The 14782-nt window shown below is 38.1% G+C and overlaps 1 non-coding gene and 1 pseudogene across 1 annotated transcript; one reads left to right on the forward strand and one right to left on the reverse strand.

Moving 5' to 3' along the window:
- Positions 1 to 510: 510 nt before the first annotated feature.
- LOC134995148 (U1 spliceosomal RNA) lies at positions 511 to 689 on the forward strand (annotated as a pseudogene).
- Positions 690 to 2772: 2083 nt separating this feature from the next.
- Positions 2773 to 2935, reverse strand: LOC134995199 (U1 spliceosomal RNA). The gene has a single exon (XR_010198061.1). It is a non-coding gene; the product is annotated as a U1 spliceosomal RNA (small nuclear RNA).
- Positions 2936 to 14782: the final 11847 nt, after the last annotated feature.

Below are 14782 nucleotides of genomic sequence, written 5' to 3' on the forward strand. Positions count from 1 at the left end.
GCCCACACCCTTTTACTTGCCTTACAGAGCAGCTCTGGAGCTGTTACAGTGCCCAGCTGCTGCAAGAAATCAGCTTGAATCCTTCAGGGGCTGGGGCATAGCCAACATGAGCCCCACACCGACAGAGGGTGGAGGTGTTTAATGCGAACTAGGGGTCATCCAAGTGCCGCAAAAGGCCGCCATGCCCTGCACGCCCCTTTTCTCTTTTCATATGCAGACGAGGGTTGAAGCCAACTTTGACCCACTGCTTGGATGACATCGCCATATGCAAATCCATCTGCTGCAGGCCTTCCCCCAGGAATGCTTGCACTAGTTGTTGCATTTGGTTTGTTGTTTGGGGGTGCTTCAGTATTAGGCAGCCTTCTGCCCTCCCATGTTCATCTGAAAATATGTGTTCTCCCTGCAGTTGTTGTCCCCAGATGAGAGTTCCCTTGTGCTGCCTCAGTTGAATCTCCTTTACTTGACAGAGATGTGCCTGAGCAGCGGCCCTCCCCAGCCCTATCCCAAATCATACTTATTTTGCATAGGAGATACCATGGTCATGAAGACTGTTCTCCCAGGGTGCGGTTCATTCATTGCATTCTGGGTATGCTGACCCCTGTGATTTCCCCAAATGTGGGAAACTCGACTGCATTATTTAATGCGAACTAGGGGTCATCCAAGCACCGCAAAAGGCCGCCATGCCCTGCATACCCCTTTTCTCTTTTCATAAGCAGACGAGGTTTGAAGCCAACCTTGACCCACTGCTTGGATGACATCACTTGCTGCCTTTCCAATGAAGCAAGTTTAATTTAATAATAGGTGAAAAACCATCCCTACAAAGGTGTTAATAAGATACTTGGCTTTGTGGACACTTTTCAGAGCACAAATTTGTTAGCATAAAAATAAAGCCAGAAAATGAAGAGCTGTTTAATCACTCAATTGGATTTTTCTGCCAGCATATTTCTTTTTCTCTGCAACCCACTGCTAAATTGTGCTTCGTGGCTGTTTTTTTTATAAAATCACTTAATCAAATCTAACTCTGATTACATCAGAGAAGGCCAGGTACCCTACACCATAACAGGGGTTTTCGAAATTTTGACTTGTCTACTTAAAGATCACCAAAATCTGATAACAAGGTCAATTACGTCCCTAGGTGGGATTGAACCACCAACCTTTTGGTTAACAACTGAACACGCTAACTGTTTGTGCCTCAGAGACACTTTGCGAAAGTACATACTGACAAAGGCTAATAAGCATTCATCTAGAACGTTTCCTAGAAAAACTTTAAAAAGTCAATAATCTGGAGAGTTTTTGTAAGATGTTTCTTCCATCAACCAATGAAGAAACACATTGGTACTTTCCCATGATGAGTGAGTGCTTCAGGATCTCTTGCACTTACATGTGCAGCAGAGTACTGTAATGGAAGCATGCTGGGTCCATAACCCAGAGGTAGGCAGATTGAAACTATCCTCTGCTATATGCATTGTTTTTTGTTAATTAAAGTAATCCAAAACTGGGATTGATATTTTTGCTCTTTTATTTTTACTTAAAGTACAATAACTTTTACCATTTTAATTTGTTTTAATAGTATATTGACAGTATTGTTTTCTTTCAAAAATCCACTTAATTTTCTTTACCCTATTATTAAAATGGTAATTGACAAAAACAAACTACATTGTCACCAGAAGAGCAGTACAAAATATACAAGTGATATATTAAAATCATCTTTCCAGCTTTAATTTCAATGATGCCTTGGTGCAACAATTTTGTGAGAAACATCTTCACCCATAAAGAAAGATTTTCTTAATTCCTTACCTGTGTGCTGATTAGATATCACCTTGTTTTCACATTAAACAGACTTCCCCATGAGGAAGCAGCAAGGATGCAGTGACGTTTATGTTTCCTGGTGTCAACCTGTATTATTTCAGTAGACATTGAAATGAGGATGCATCTTGCTTCCTTTCCAATGAAGCAAGTTTAATTCAGTAATAGGTGGATAATCATTCCTACAAAGGTGTTAATCAGAGACTTGGCTTTGTGGACACTTTTCAGAGAGCAAATTTGTTAGCATAAACATAAAATCAGAAAATGAAGAGCTGTTTAATCACTCAATTGGACTTTTCTGCCAGCATAATTTTTTTTCTCTGCAACCCACTGCTAAATTGTGCTTCCTAGCTGTTTTTTATAAAATCACTTAATCAAATCTAACTCTGATTACATCAGAGAAGGCCGGGTACCCTACACCATAAGAGGGGGTTTGAAATTTTGACTTGTCTACTTAAAGATCACCAAAATCTGATAACAAGGTCAATTACGTCCCTGGGTGGGATTGAATCACCAACCTTTAGGTTAATAGCCATACACACTGACTGATTGCGCCACAGCGACACTTTGCAAAAGTACATACTGACAAAGGCTAATAAGCATTCATCTAGAACGTTTCCTAGAAAAACTTTAAAAAGTCAATAATCTGGAGAATTTTTGTAAGAAACACATTGGTACTTTCCCATGATGAGTGAGTGCTTCAGGATCTCTTGCACTTACATGGGCTATTAACCAAAAGGTTCCCACCCAGTGATGTAATTGACCTTGTGATCAGATTTTGGTGATCTTTAAGTAGACAAGTCAAAATTTCAAACCCCCTCTTATGGTGTAGGGTACCTGGCCTTCTCTGACGTAATCAGAGTTAGATTTAATTAAGGTGCGCAAGGACATAGAAGGGAGCGGTTTAAGAAAAGAGAAGTGGAAACAGACAGCAAACTAGGCTGGAGAGAGACCTGAGACAAAGAGATCTGAATTATACGAGAGCCGACCAGGGGAAACACAAATTATGCAGTCAAGTTTCCCACATTTGGGGAAATCGCAGGAGCAGCACACCCAGAGTGCAATGGGTGAGCCTTGCCCTGGGAGAAGCACCTTCATGATCATAGTATCTCACCTGGCAGGTAAGTAGGAGTTGGGCTAGTGCTGGGGAGGGTCGCTGCTCGGGTACGCCCCTGTCAAGTGAAGGAGATCCAACTGAGGCAGCACAAGGGAACTCTCGAAAGAACAACAAGGCTAGAGGAAGATCTGAGACAAAGAAATCTGACTTTTACCAGAGCTGACCAGAGGAAAGCACAAACACAGTCCCCCACTACCACCAGGAAACATTAACGCCACTGCATCCTTGCTGCTTTCTCATGTGGAAGTCTATTTAATGTGAAAACAAGGTGCTATCTAATTAGCACACAGAAAAGAAAATTAAGTGAATTTTTGAAAGAAAACAATACTGTCAATATACTATTAAAACAAATTAAAATGGTAAAAGTTATTGTACTTTAAGTAAAAATAAAAGAGCAAAAATGTCAATCCCAGTTTTGGATTACTTTAATTAACAAAAAAAATGCATATAGCAGAGGATAGTTTCAATCTGCCTACCTCTGGGTTATGGACCCAGCATGCTTCCATTACAGTACTCTGCTGCACATGTAAGTGCAAGAGATCCTGAAGCACTCACTCATCATGGGAAAGTACCAATGTGTTTCTTCATTGGTTGATGGAAGAAACATCTTACAAAAACTCTCCACATTATTGACTTTTTAAAATGTTTCTAGGAAACGTTCTAGATGAATGCTTATTAGCCTTTTTCAGTATATGCTTTTGCAAAGTGTCGCTGTGGCGCAATCAGTTAGTGTGTAAGGCTATTAACCAAAAAGTTGGTGGTTCAATCCCACCCAGGGACGTAATTGACCTTGTTATCAGATTTTGGTGATCTTTATGTAGACAAGTAAAAATTTCAAACCCCCTCTTATGGTGTAGGGTACCTGGCCTTCTCTGATGTAATCAGAGTTAGATTTGATTCAGTGATTTTATAAAAAACAGCTAGGAAGCACAATTTAGCAGTGGGTTGCAGAGAAAAAGAAATATGCTGGCAAAAAAATCCAATTGAGTGATTAAACAGCTCTTCATTTTCTGGCTTTATTTTTATGCTAACAAATTTGTTCTGTGAAAAGTGTCCACAAAGCCAAGTCTCTGATTAACACCTTTGTAGGGATGGTTTTTCACCTATTACTAAATTAAACTTGCTTCATTGGAAAGGCAGCAAGATGCATCCTCATTTCAATATCTACAGAAATAATACAGGTTGACACCAGGAAACATTAACGCCACTGCAAACTTGCTGCTTTCTCATGTGGAAGTCTGTTTAATGTGAAAACAAGGTGATATCTAATTAGCACACAGGTAAGGAATTAAGAAAATCTTTATTTAAGGGTGAAGATGTTTCTCACAAAATCGTTGCCCCAATGCATCATTGAAATTCAAGCTGGAAAGATGATTTTAATATATCACTTGTACATTTTGTATTGCTCTTCTGGTGACAATGTAGTTTGTTTTTGTCAATTACCATTTTAATAATCGGGTAAAGAAAATTAATTGGATTTTTGAAAGAAAACAATACTGTCAATATACTATTAAAACAAATTAAAATGGTAAAAGTTATTGTACTTTAAGTAAAAATAAAAGAGCAAAAATATCAATCCCAGTTTTGGATTACTTTAATTAACAAAAAAAAATGCATATAGCAGAGGATAGTTTCAATCTGCCTACCCCTGGGTTATGGACCCAGCATGCTTCCATTACAGTACTCTGCTGCACATGTAAGTGCAAGAGGTCCTGAAGCACTCACTTATCATGGGAAAGTACCAATGTGTTTCTTCATTGGTTGATGGAAGAAACATCTTACAAAAACTCTCCACATTATTGACTTTTTAAAATGTTTCTAGGAAGCGTTCTAGATGAATGCTTATTAGCCTTTGTCAGTATGTACTTTTGCAAAGTGTCGCTGTGGCGCAATCAGTTAGTGTGTATGGTTATTAACCAAAAGGTTGGTGGTTCAATCCCACCCAGGGACGTAATTGACCTTGTTATCAGATTTTGGTGATCTTTAAGTAGACAAGTCAAAATTTCAAACCCCCTGTTATGGTGTAGGGTACCTGGCCTTCTCTGATGTAATCAGAGTTAGATTTGATTCAGTGATTTTATAAAAACAGCTAGGAAGCACAATTTAGCAGTGGGTTGCAGAGAAAAAGAAATATGCTGGCAAAAAAATCCAATTGAGTGATTAAACAGCTCTTCATTTTCTGGCTTTATTTTTATGCTAACAAATTTGTTCTCTGAAAAGTGTCCACAAAGCCAAGTCTCTGATTAACACCTTTGTAGGGATGGTTTTTCACCTATTACTAAATTAAACTTGCTTCATTGGAAAGGCAGCAAGATGCATCCTCATTTCAATGTCTACTGAAATAATACAGGTTGACACCAGGAAACATTAACGCCACTGCATCCTTGCTGCTTTCGCATGTTGAAGTCTGTTTAATGTGAAAACAAGGTGATATCTAATTAGCACACAGGTAAGGAATTAAGAAAATCTTTATTCAAGGGTGAAGGTGTTTCTCACAAAATCGTTACCCCAATGCATCATTGAAATTCAAGCTGGAAAGATGATTTTAATATATCACTTGTACATTTTGTATTGCTCTTCTGGTGACAATGTAGTTTGTTTTTGTCAATTACCATTTTAATAATAGGGTAAAGAAAATTAAGTGGATTTTTGAAAGAAAACAATACTGTCAATATACTATTAAAACAAATTAAAAAGGTAAAAGTTATTGCACTTTAAGTAAAAATAAAAGAGCAAAAATATCAATCCCAGTTTTGGATTACTTTAATTAACAAAAAAAAATGCATATAGCAGAGGATAGTTTCAATCTGCCTACCTCTGGGTTATGGGCCCAGCATTTTTCCATTGCAGTACTCTGCTGCACATGTAAGTGCAAGAGATCCTGAAGCACTCACTCATCATGGGAAAGTACCAATGTGTTTCTTCGTTGGTTGATGGAAGAAACATCTTACAAAAACTCTCCAGATTATTGACTTTTTAAAGTTTTTCTAGGAAACGTTCTAGATGAATGCTTATTAGCCTTTGTCAGTATGTACGTTTGTAAAGTGTCTCTGTGGCGCAATCTGTTGGTGTGTTTGGTTATTAATCACAGGGTTGGTGGTTCAATCCCACGCAGGGATGTAATTGACCTTGTTATCAGATTTTGGTGATCTTTAAGTAGACAAGTCAAAATTTCAAACCCCCTTCTTATGGTGTAGGGTACCTGGCCTACTCTGATGTAATCAGAGTTAGATTTGAATCAGTGATTTTATAAAAAAAACAGCTAGGAAGCACAATTTAGCAGTGGGTTGCAGAGAAAAAGAAATATGCTGGCAGAAAAATCCAATTGAGTGATTAAACAGCTCTTCATTTTCTGGCTTTATTTTTATGCTAACGAATTTGTTCTCTGAAAAGTGTCCACAAAGCCAAGTATCTGATTAACATATTTGTAGGGATGGTTTTTCACCTATTACTAAATTAAACTTGCTTCATTGGAAAGGCAGCAAGATGCATCCTCATTTCAATATCTACTGAAATAATACAGGTTGACACCAGGAAACATTAACGCCACTGCATCCTTGCTGCTTTCTCATGTGGAAGTCTGTTTAATTTGAAAACAAGGTGATATCTAATTAGCACACAGGTAAGGAATTAAGAAAATCTTTATTTAAGGGTGAAGATGTTTCTAACAAAATCGTTGCCCCAATGCATCATTGAAATTCAAGCTGGAAAGATGATTTTAATATATCACTTGTACATTTTGTATTGCTCTTCTGGTGACAATGTAGTTTGTTTTTGTCAATTACCATTTTAATAATCGGGTAAAGAAAATTAATAGGATTTTTGAAAGAAAACAATACTGTCAATATACTATTAAAACAAATTAAAATGGTAAAAGTTATTGTACTTTAAGTAAAAATAAAAGCTAAAATATCAATCCCAGTTTTGGATTACTTTAATGAACAAAAAAAAAATGCATATAGCAAAGGATAGTTTCAATCTGCCTACCTCTGGGTTATGGGCCCAGCATGCTTCCATTGCAGTACTCTGCTGCACATGTAAGTGCAAGAGATCCTGAAGCACTCACTCATCATGCGAAAGTACCAATGTGTTTCTTCATTGGTTGCTGGAAGAAACATCTTACAAAAACTCTCCAGATTATTGACTTTTTAAAGTTTTTCTAGGAAACGTTCTAGATGAATGCTTATTAGTCTTTGTCAGTATGTACTTTTCGCAAAGTGTCTCTGTGGCGCAATCGGTTAGTGTGTTCAGCTATTAATCAAAAGGTTGGTGGTTCAATCCCATCCAGGGACGTAATTGACCTTGTGATCAGATTTTGGTAATATTTAAGTAGACAAGTCAAAATTGCAAACCCCCTCTTATGGTGTAGGGTACCTGGCCTTCTCTGATGTAATCAGAGTTAGATTTGATTAAGTGATTTTATAAAAAAACAGCTAGGAAGCACAATTTAGCAGTGGGTTGCAGAGAAAAAGAAAAATGCTGGCAGAAAAATCCAATTAAGTGATTAAACAGCTCTTCATTTTCTGGCTTTATTTTTATGATTACAAATTTGTTCTCTGAAAAGTGTCCACAAAGCCAAGTATCTGATTAACATCTTTGTAGGGATGGTTTTTCACCTATTACTAAATTAAACTTGCTTCATTGGAAAGGCAGCAAGATGCATCCTCATTTCAATATCTACGGAAATAATACAGGTTGACACCAGGAAACATTAACGCCACTGCATCTTTGCTGTTTTCTCATGTGGAAGTCTGTTTAATGTGAAAACAAGGTGATATCTAATTAGCACACAGGTAAGGAATTAAGAAAATCTTTATTTAAGGGTGAAGATGTTTCTCACAAAATCGTTGCCCCAATGCATCATTGAAATTCAAGCTGGAAAGATGATTTTAATATATCACTTGTACATTTTGTATTGCTCTTCTGGTGACAATGTAGTTTGTTTTTGTCAATTACCATTTTAATAATCGGGTAAAGAAAATTAAGTGGATTTTTGAAAGAAAACAATACTGTCAATATACTCTTAAAACAAATTAAAATGGTAAAAGTTATTGTACTTTAAGTAAAAATAAAAGAGCAAAAATATCAATCCCAGTTTTGGATTACTTTAATTAACAAAAAAAAATGCATATAGCAGAGGATAGTTTCAATCTGCCTACCTCTGGGTTATGGACCCAGCATGCTTCCATTACAGTACTCTGCTGCACATGTAAGTGCAAGAGGTCCTGAAGCACTCACTTATCATGGGAAAGTACCAATGTGTTTCTTCATTGGTTGATGGAAGAAACATCTTACAAAAACTCTCCACATTATTGACTTTTTAAAATGTTTCTAGGAATCGTTCTAGATGAATGCTTATTAGCCTTTGTCAGTATGTACTTTTGCAAAGTGTAGCTGTGGCGCAATCAGTTAGTGTGTAAGGCTATTAACCAAAAGGTTGGTTGTTCAATCCCACCCAGGGACTTAATTGACCTTGTTATCAGATTTTGGTGATCTTTAAGTAGACAAGTCAAAATTTCAAACCCCCTGTTATGGTGTAGGGTACCTGGCCTTCTCTGATGTAATCAGAGTTAGATTTGATTCAGTGATTTTATAAAAACAGCTAGGAAGCACAATTTGGCAGTGGGTTGCAGAGAAAAAGAAATATGCTGGCAGAAAAATCCAATTGAGTGATTAAACAGCTCTTCATTTTCTGGCTTTATTTTTATACTAACTAATTTGTTCTCTGAAAAGTGTCCACAAAGCCAAGTATCTGATTAACATATTTGTAGGGATGGTTTTTCACCTATTACTAAATTAAACTTGCTTCATTGGAAAGGCAGCAAGATGCATCCTCATTTCAATATCTACTGAAATAATACAGGTTGATACCAGGAAACATTAACGCCACTGCATCCTTGCTGCTTTCTCATGTGGAAGTCTGTTTAATGTGAAAACAAGGTGATATCTAATTAGCACACAGGTAAGGAATTAAGAAAATCTTTATTTAAGGGTGAAGATGTTTCTCACAAAATCGTTGCCCCAATGCATCATTGAAATTCAAGCTGGAAAGATGATTTTAATATATCACTTGTACATTTTGTATTGCTCTTATGGTGACAATGTAGTTTGTTTTTGTCAATTACCATTTTAATAATAGGGTAAAGAAAATTAAGTGGATTTTTGAAAGAAAACAATACTGTCAATATACTATTAAAACAAATTAAAATGGTAAAAGTTATTGTACTTTAAGTAAAAATAAAAGCTAAAATATCAATCCCAGTTTTGGATTACTTTAATGAACAAAAAAAAAAATTCATATAGCAAAGGATAGTTTCAATCTGCCTACCTCTGGGTTATGGGCCCAGCATGCTTCCATTGCAGTACTCTGCTGCACATGTAAGTGCAAGAGATCCTGAAGCACTCACTCATCATGCGAAAGTACCAATGTGTTTCTTCATTGGTTGCTGGAAGAAACATCTTACAAAAACTCTCCAGATTATTGACTTTTTAAAGTTTTTCTAGGAAACGTTCTAGATGAATGCTTATTAGTCTTTGTCAGTATGTGCTTTTTGCAAAGTGTCGCTGTGGCGCAATCAGTTAGTGTGTAAGGCTGTTAACCAAAAGGTTGGTGGTTCAATCCCACCCAGGGACTTAATTGACCTTGTTATCAGATTTTGGTGATATTTAAGTAGACAAGTCAAAATTGCAAACCCCCTCTTATGGTATAGGGTACCTGGCCTTCTCTGATGTAATCAGAGTTAGATTTGATTAAGTGATTTTATAAAAAAACAGCTAGGAAGCACAATTTAGCAGTGGGTTGCAGAGAAAAAGAAAAATGCTGGCAGAAAAATCCAATTGAGTTATTAAACAGCTCTTCATTTTCTGGCTTTATTTTTATGATTACAAATTTGTTCTCTGAAAAGTGTCCACAAAGCCAAGTATCTGATTAACATATTTGTAGGGATGGTTTTTCACCTATTACTAAATTAAACTTGCTTCATTGGAAAGGCAGCAAGATGCATCCTCATTTCAATATCTACTGAAATAATACAGGTTGACACCAGGAAACATTAACGCCACTGCATCCTTGCTGCTTTCTCATGTGGAAGTCTGTTTAATGTGAAAACAAGGTGATATCTAATTAGCACACAGGTAAGGAATAAAGAAAATCTTTATTTAAGGGTGAAGATGTTTCTCACAAAATCGTTGCCCCAATGCATCATTGAAATTCAAGCTGGAAAGATGATTTTAATATATCACTTGTACATTTTGTATTGCTCTTCTGGTGACAATGTAGTTTGTTTTTGTCAATTACCATTTTAATAATCGGGTAAAGAAAATTAATTGGATTTTTGAAAGAAAACAACACTGTCAATATACTATTAAAACAAATTAAAATGGTAAAAGTTATTGTACTTTAAGTAAAAATAAAAGCTAAAATATCAATCCCAGTTTTGGATTACTTTAATGAACAAAAAAAAAATGCATATAGCAAAGGATAGTTTCAATCTGCCTACCTCTGGGTTATGGGCCCAGCATGCTTCCATTGCAGTACTCTGCTGCACATGTAAGTGCAAGAGATCCTGAAGCACTCACTCATCATGGGAAAGTACCAATGTGTTTCTTCATTGGTTGCTGGAAGAAACATCTTACAAAAACTCTCCAGATTATTGACTTTTTAAAGTTTTTCTAGGAAACGTTCTAGATGAATGCTTATTAGTCTTTGTCAGTATGTACTTTTTGCAAAGTGTCTCTGTGGCGCAATCGGTTAGTGTGTTCAGCTATTAATCAAAAGGTTGGTGGTTCAATCCCATCCAGGGACGTAATTGACCTTGTCATCAAATTTTGGTAATATTTAAGTAGACAAGTCATATAGCAGAGGATAGTTTCAATCTGCCTATCTCTGGGTTATGGACCCAGCATGCTTCCATTACAGTACTCTGCTGCACATGTAAGTGCAAGAGATCCTGAAGCACTCACTCATCATGCGAAAGTACCAATGTGTTTCTTCATTGGTTGCTGGAAGAAACATCTTACAAAAACTCTCCAGATTATTGACTTTTTAAAGTTTTTCTAGGAATCGTTCTAGATGAATGCTTATTAGCCTTTGTCAGTATGTACTTTTGCAAAGTTTCGCTGTGGCGCAATCAGTTAGTGTGTACGGCTATTAACCAAAAGGTTGGTGGTTCAATCCCACCCAGGGACGTAATTGAACTTGTAATCAGATTTTGTTGATCTTTAAGTAGACAAGTCAAAATTTCGAAAACCCCTGTTATGGTGTAGGGTACCTGGCCTTCTCTGATGTAATCAGAGTTAGATTTGATTCATACTGTTAACTGGGTAGTATATCACAAGTTATACGGTGTGATTGGTGTGGCTGGTATGAATCTTGACCTTGGATTAACAAAAATCCTTTCCTCGAACTGTCTGTCTCCTCTGGGCACAGTTTCTCTAACTGAGGTATGGAGGAGGGGCATAGAGGGAGGAGCCAGTGCACACCCAGATCTAAAGTCTTTCTTAAAGTGCCCATGTCTGCTGCGGAGCCCGTCTATCCCCCATGGTCCTTACGGAGTCCCCATCATCCTCTACGGACTACGAGAAAAAAAAATTACCGGTAGGTTTAAAATGTTATTTTTTTCTCTGCAACCCACTGCTAAATTGTGCTTCCTAGCTGTTTTTTATAAAATCACTTAATTAAATCTAACTCTGATTACGTCAGAGAAGGCCAGGTACCCTACACCATAAGAGGGGGTTTGAAATTTTGACTTGTCTACTTAAAGATCACCAAAATCTGATGACAAGGTCAATTACATCCCTGGGTGGGATTGAACCACCAACCTTTTGGTTAATAGCCCATGTAAGTGCAAGAAATCCTGAAGCACTCACTCATCATGGGAAAGTACCAATGTGTTTCTTACAAAAATTCTCCAGATTATTGACTTTTTAAAGTTTTTCTAGGAAACGTTCTAGATGAATGATTATTAGCCTTTGTCAGTATTGACTTTTGCAAGGTGTCTCTGTGGCGCAATCGGTTAGCATGTTTGGCTATTAACCAAAAGGTTGGTGGTTCAATCCCACCCAGGGATGTAATTGACATTGTAATCAGATTTTGGTGATCTTTAAGTAGACAAGTCAAAATTTCAAAAAACCCCCTTATGGTGTAGGGTACCTGGCCTTCTCTGATGTAATCAGAGTTAGATTTGATTAAGTGATTTTATAAAAAAACAGCTAGGAAGCACAATTTAGCAGTGGGTTGCAGAGAAAAAAAATATGCTGGCAGAAAAGTCCAATTGAGTGATTAAACAGCTCTTCATTTTCTGATTTTATGTTTATGCTAACAAATTTGCTCTCTGAAAAGTGTCCACAAAGCCAAGTCTCTGATTAACACCTTTGTAGGAATGGTTTTTCACCTATTACTGAAATAAACTTGCTTCATTGGAAAGGCATCAAAGATGCATCCTCATTTCAATGTCTACTGAAATAATACAGGTTGACACCAGGAAACGTCACTGCATCCTTGCTGCTTCCTCACGGGGAAGTCTGTTTAATGTGAAAACAAGGTGATATCTAATCAGCACACAGGTAAGGAATTAAGAAAATCTTTCTTTGTGGGTGAAGATGTTTCTCACAAATTGTTGTCCCAATGCATCATTGAAATTCAAGATGGAAGATGATTTTCATATATCACTTGTACATTTTGCATTGCTCTTCTGGTGACAATGTAGTTTGTTTTTGTCAATTACCATTTCAGTAATAGGGTAAAGAAAATTAAGTGGATTTTTTAAAGAAAACAATGCTGTCAATATGCTATTAAAACAAATTAAAATGATAAAAGTTATTGTACTTTAAGTAAAAATAAAAGAGCCAAAATATCAATCCCAGTTTTTGATTACTTTAATTATAAAAAAAAAAATGCACATAGCAGAGGATAGTTTCGATCAATCGACCTCTGGGTTATGGGCCCAGCATGCTTCCATTGCACTACTCTGCTGCTCATGGAAGTGTAAGAGATCCTGAAGACTAAATTGATTAAAGGCCTAAAAGTACTGGACTATAAGGAAAGACTTACTAGGCTGAATATTTATACACTAGAAAAGAGGTGCCTAAGAGGAGATATTATTAATATCTTCAAATATGTAAAGATACATAACAAAGAGTTATCAGAGGAATTATTTATTAAAAGAACACGTGGTCACTCGCTGCGACTGGAGGAAAGTTCAGAACGCAATGGAGGAAAGGTTTCTTCACTGTTAGGGCAATCAGGATGTGGAATTCCCTGCCAGGGAAGGTGGTAATGGCGGACTCTGTAATTGGATTTAAAAAAGGAATGGATACATTTCTGAATGAAAAAGCTATCCAAGGTTATAATACTTAAAATATCAACATGGTTAATCCGGGGGTAACATGAGTTATAGTAGCTAACTAGTCATAAAACATTATTCAGCAAGTATGTAGAATCATCACAACTTAAAACAGGTTGAACACGATGGGCAATTTGCCTCTATTCAACCTCAAAAACTATGTTACTATATTACTATGTTATTGTAGTATACAGAACACCACAATGCAATGAGCAGTGATAGTGAGCACTGATGAGGATACTAGAACTGACACTGAGCAGCAAGATGCAGCACTGGACTATTAGTAATGTACTGTAGTATGCTGAGCACCACAATGCAGCACAAGACAATGAGCAGTGATACTGAGCACTGATGAGGATACTACTGAGAACTGACACTGAGCAGGAGAGACACACTACTAGTATTACTGAGCAGCAATAAGTAACCACTGATACTGAGCACTGATATTGAGATTTCCACTGAGAGAACATAGCCACGTCCTCTCCGCTCTCTCTTCAATGCACGAGTAAAAATGGCAGCAACGCGCAGCTCTTTATATGGAATCCGAATCTCGCGAGAATCCGACAGCGGGATGATGACATTTTCCCTTGTTCAGGTTTTCCGAGTCAGGCGGGAACAACCGAGCCTGCCTCGGACCAGTGTAAACCACGTGGAGTTCGTGGGGAATTCGGTTCTCGGAGAACCGAACCCGCTCCTCTCTACCTTATACCCATCAATTTTTTTATTTTCAATCTAAGCCCCTGCAGTTTTCTGTAAGCATCTGCTTCGCTATGATGATCAACAAGTCACAAGGGCAAACACTCAGGGTTTGAGGCGTAGATCTTAGGACCAGCTGCTACAAGCATGGCAGAGGTGTCACTATCACTGGTGACACACAGAGAGGTGGCGAGGGAGATTGTAATGCAGTGCGCGCAGATAAGCAGCGCAATGGTAAAAAGGAGGCATGGTTTCATAGGTAGGGGCGTGGCCTGGTGGCCTGAATCTACATTTTGTTGCTCCGGGTGTCCCGGGGGTTGGGGGCTGCACCCGGGGACTAGTGTGTGAGCGGTGCTGGCTCCTGCACAGTGACAGGGCATGGCCACCCAGCATGACGCCTCCCTTCTTGACCATGCTGTAATTGCAGTCGCACTGCAGTTCAGCGTGATCATAAAAAATGGTGTAGGCTCCTGCTGGTGCAGACTGTATGTGCGCGCAGGAAGCCGCCACCATTTTTGTGATCACAGCGGCTGAATGTGATGTCATACAGCCGCTGTGACCACGCCCCCTGTGTCTCCTCCGTTGCAGACCCCATTTTGAAGCCTTGCCCCCGCACCGCTCCATCCCTGACTTGGAAATGGAGTGTTGCTGACCCACCTCTCCCCCCCTTCCCCACCCCGATTGACAGGCAGAGGCGATCACATTCTCTGCGGGGTGCCGCAGAAAATGCAGGCACATGCGTATGCTCTTAGCAATTTTTGCAGTTGGATCGCTTATTGTGATTGCAATCCAACCTGAATCAGGCCCTATTACCTATCAC

This window comes from Pseudophryne corroboree, unplaced genomic scaffold (assembly GCF_028390025.1).
Source record: "Pseudophryne corroboree isolate aPseCor3 unplaced genomic scaffold, aPseCor3.hap2 scaffold_1375, whole genome shotgun sequence".
NCBI classification, from domain to species: Eukaryota; Metazoa; Chordata; class Amphibia; order Anura; family Myobatrachidae; genus Pseudophryne; species Pseudophryne corroboree.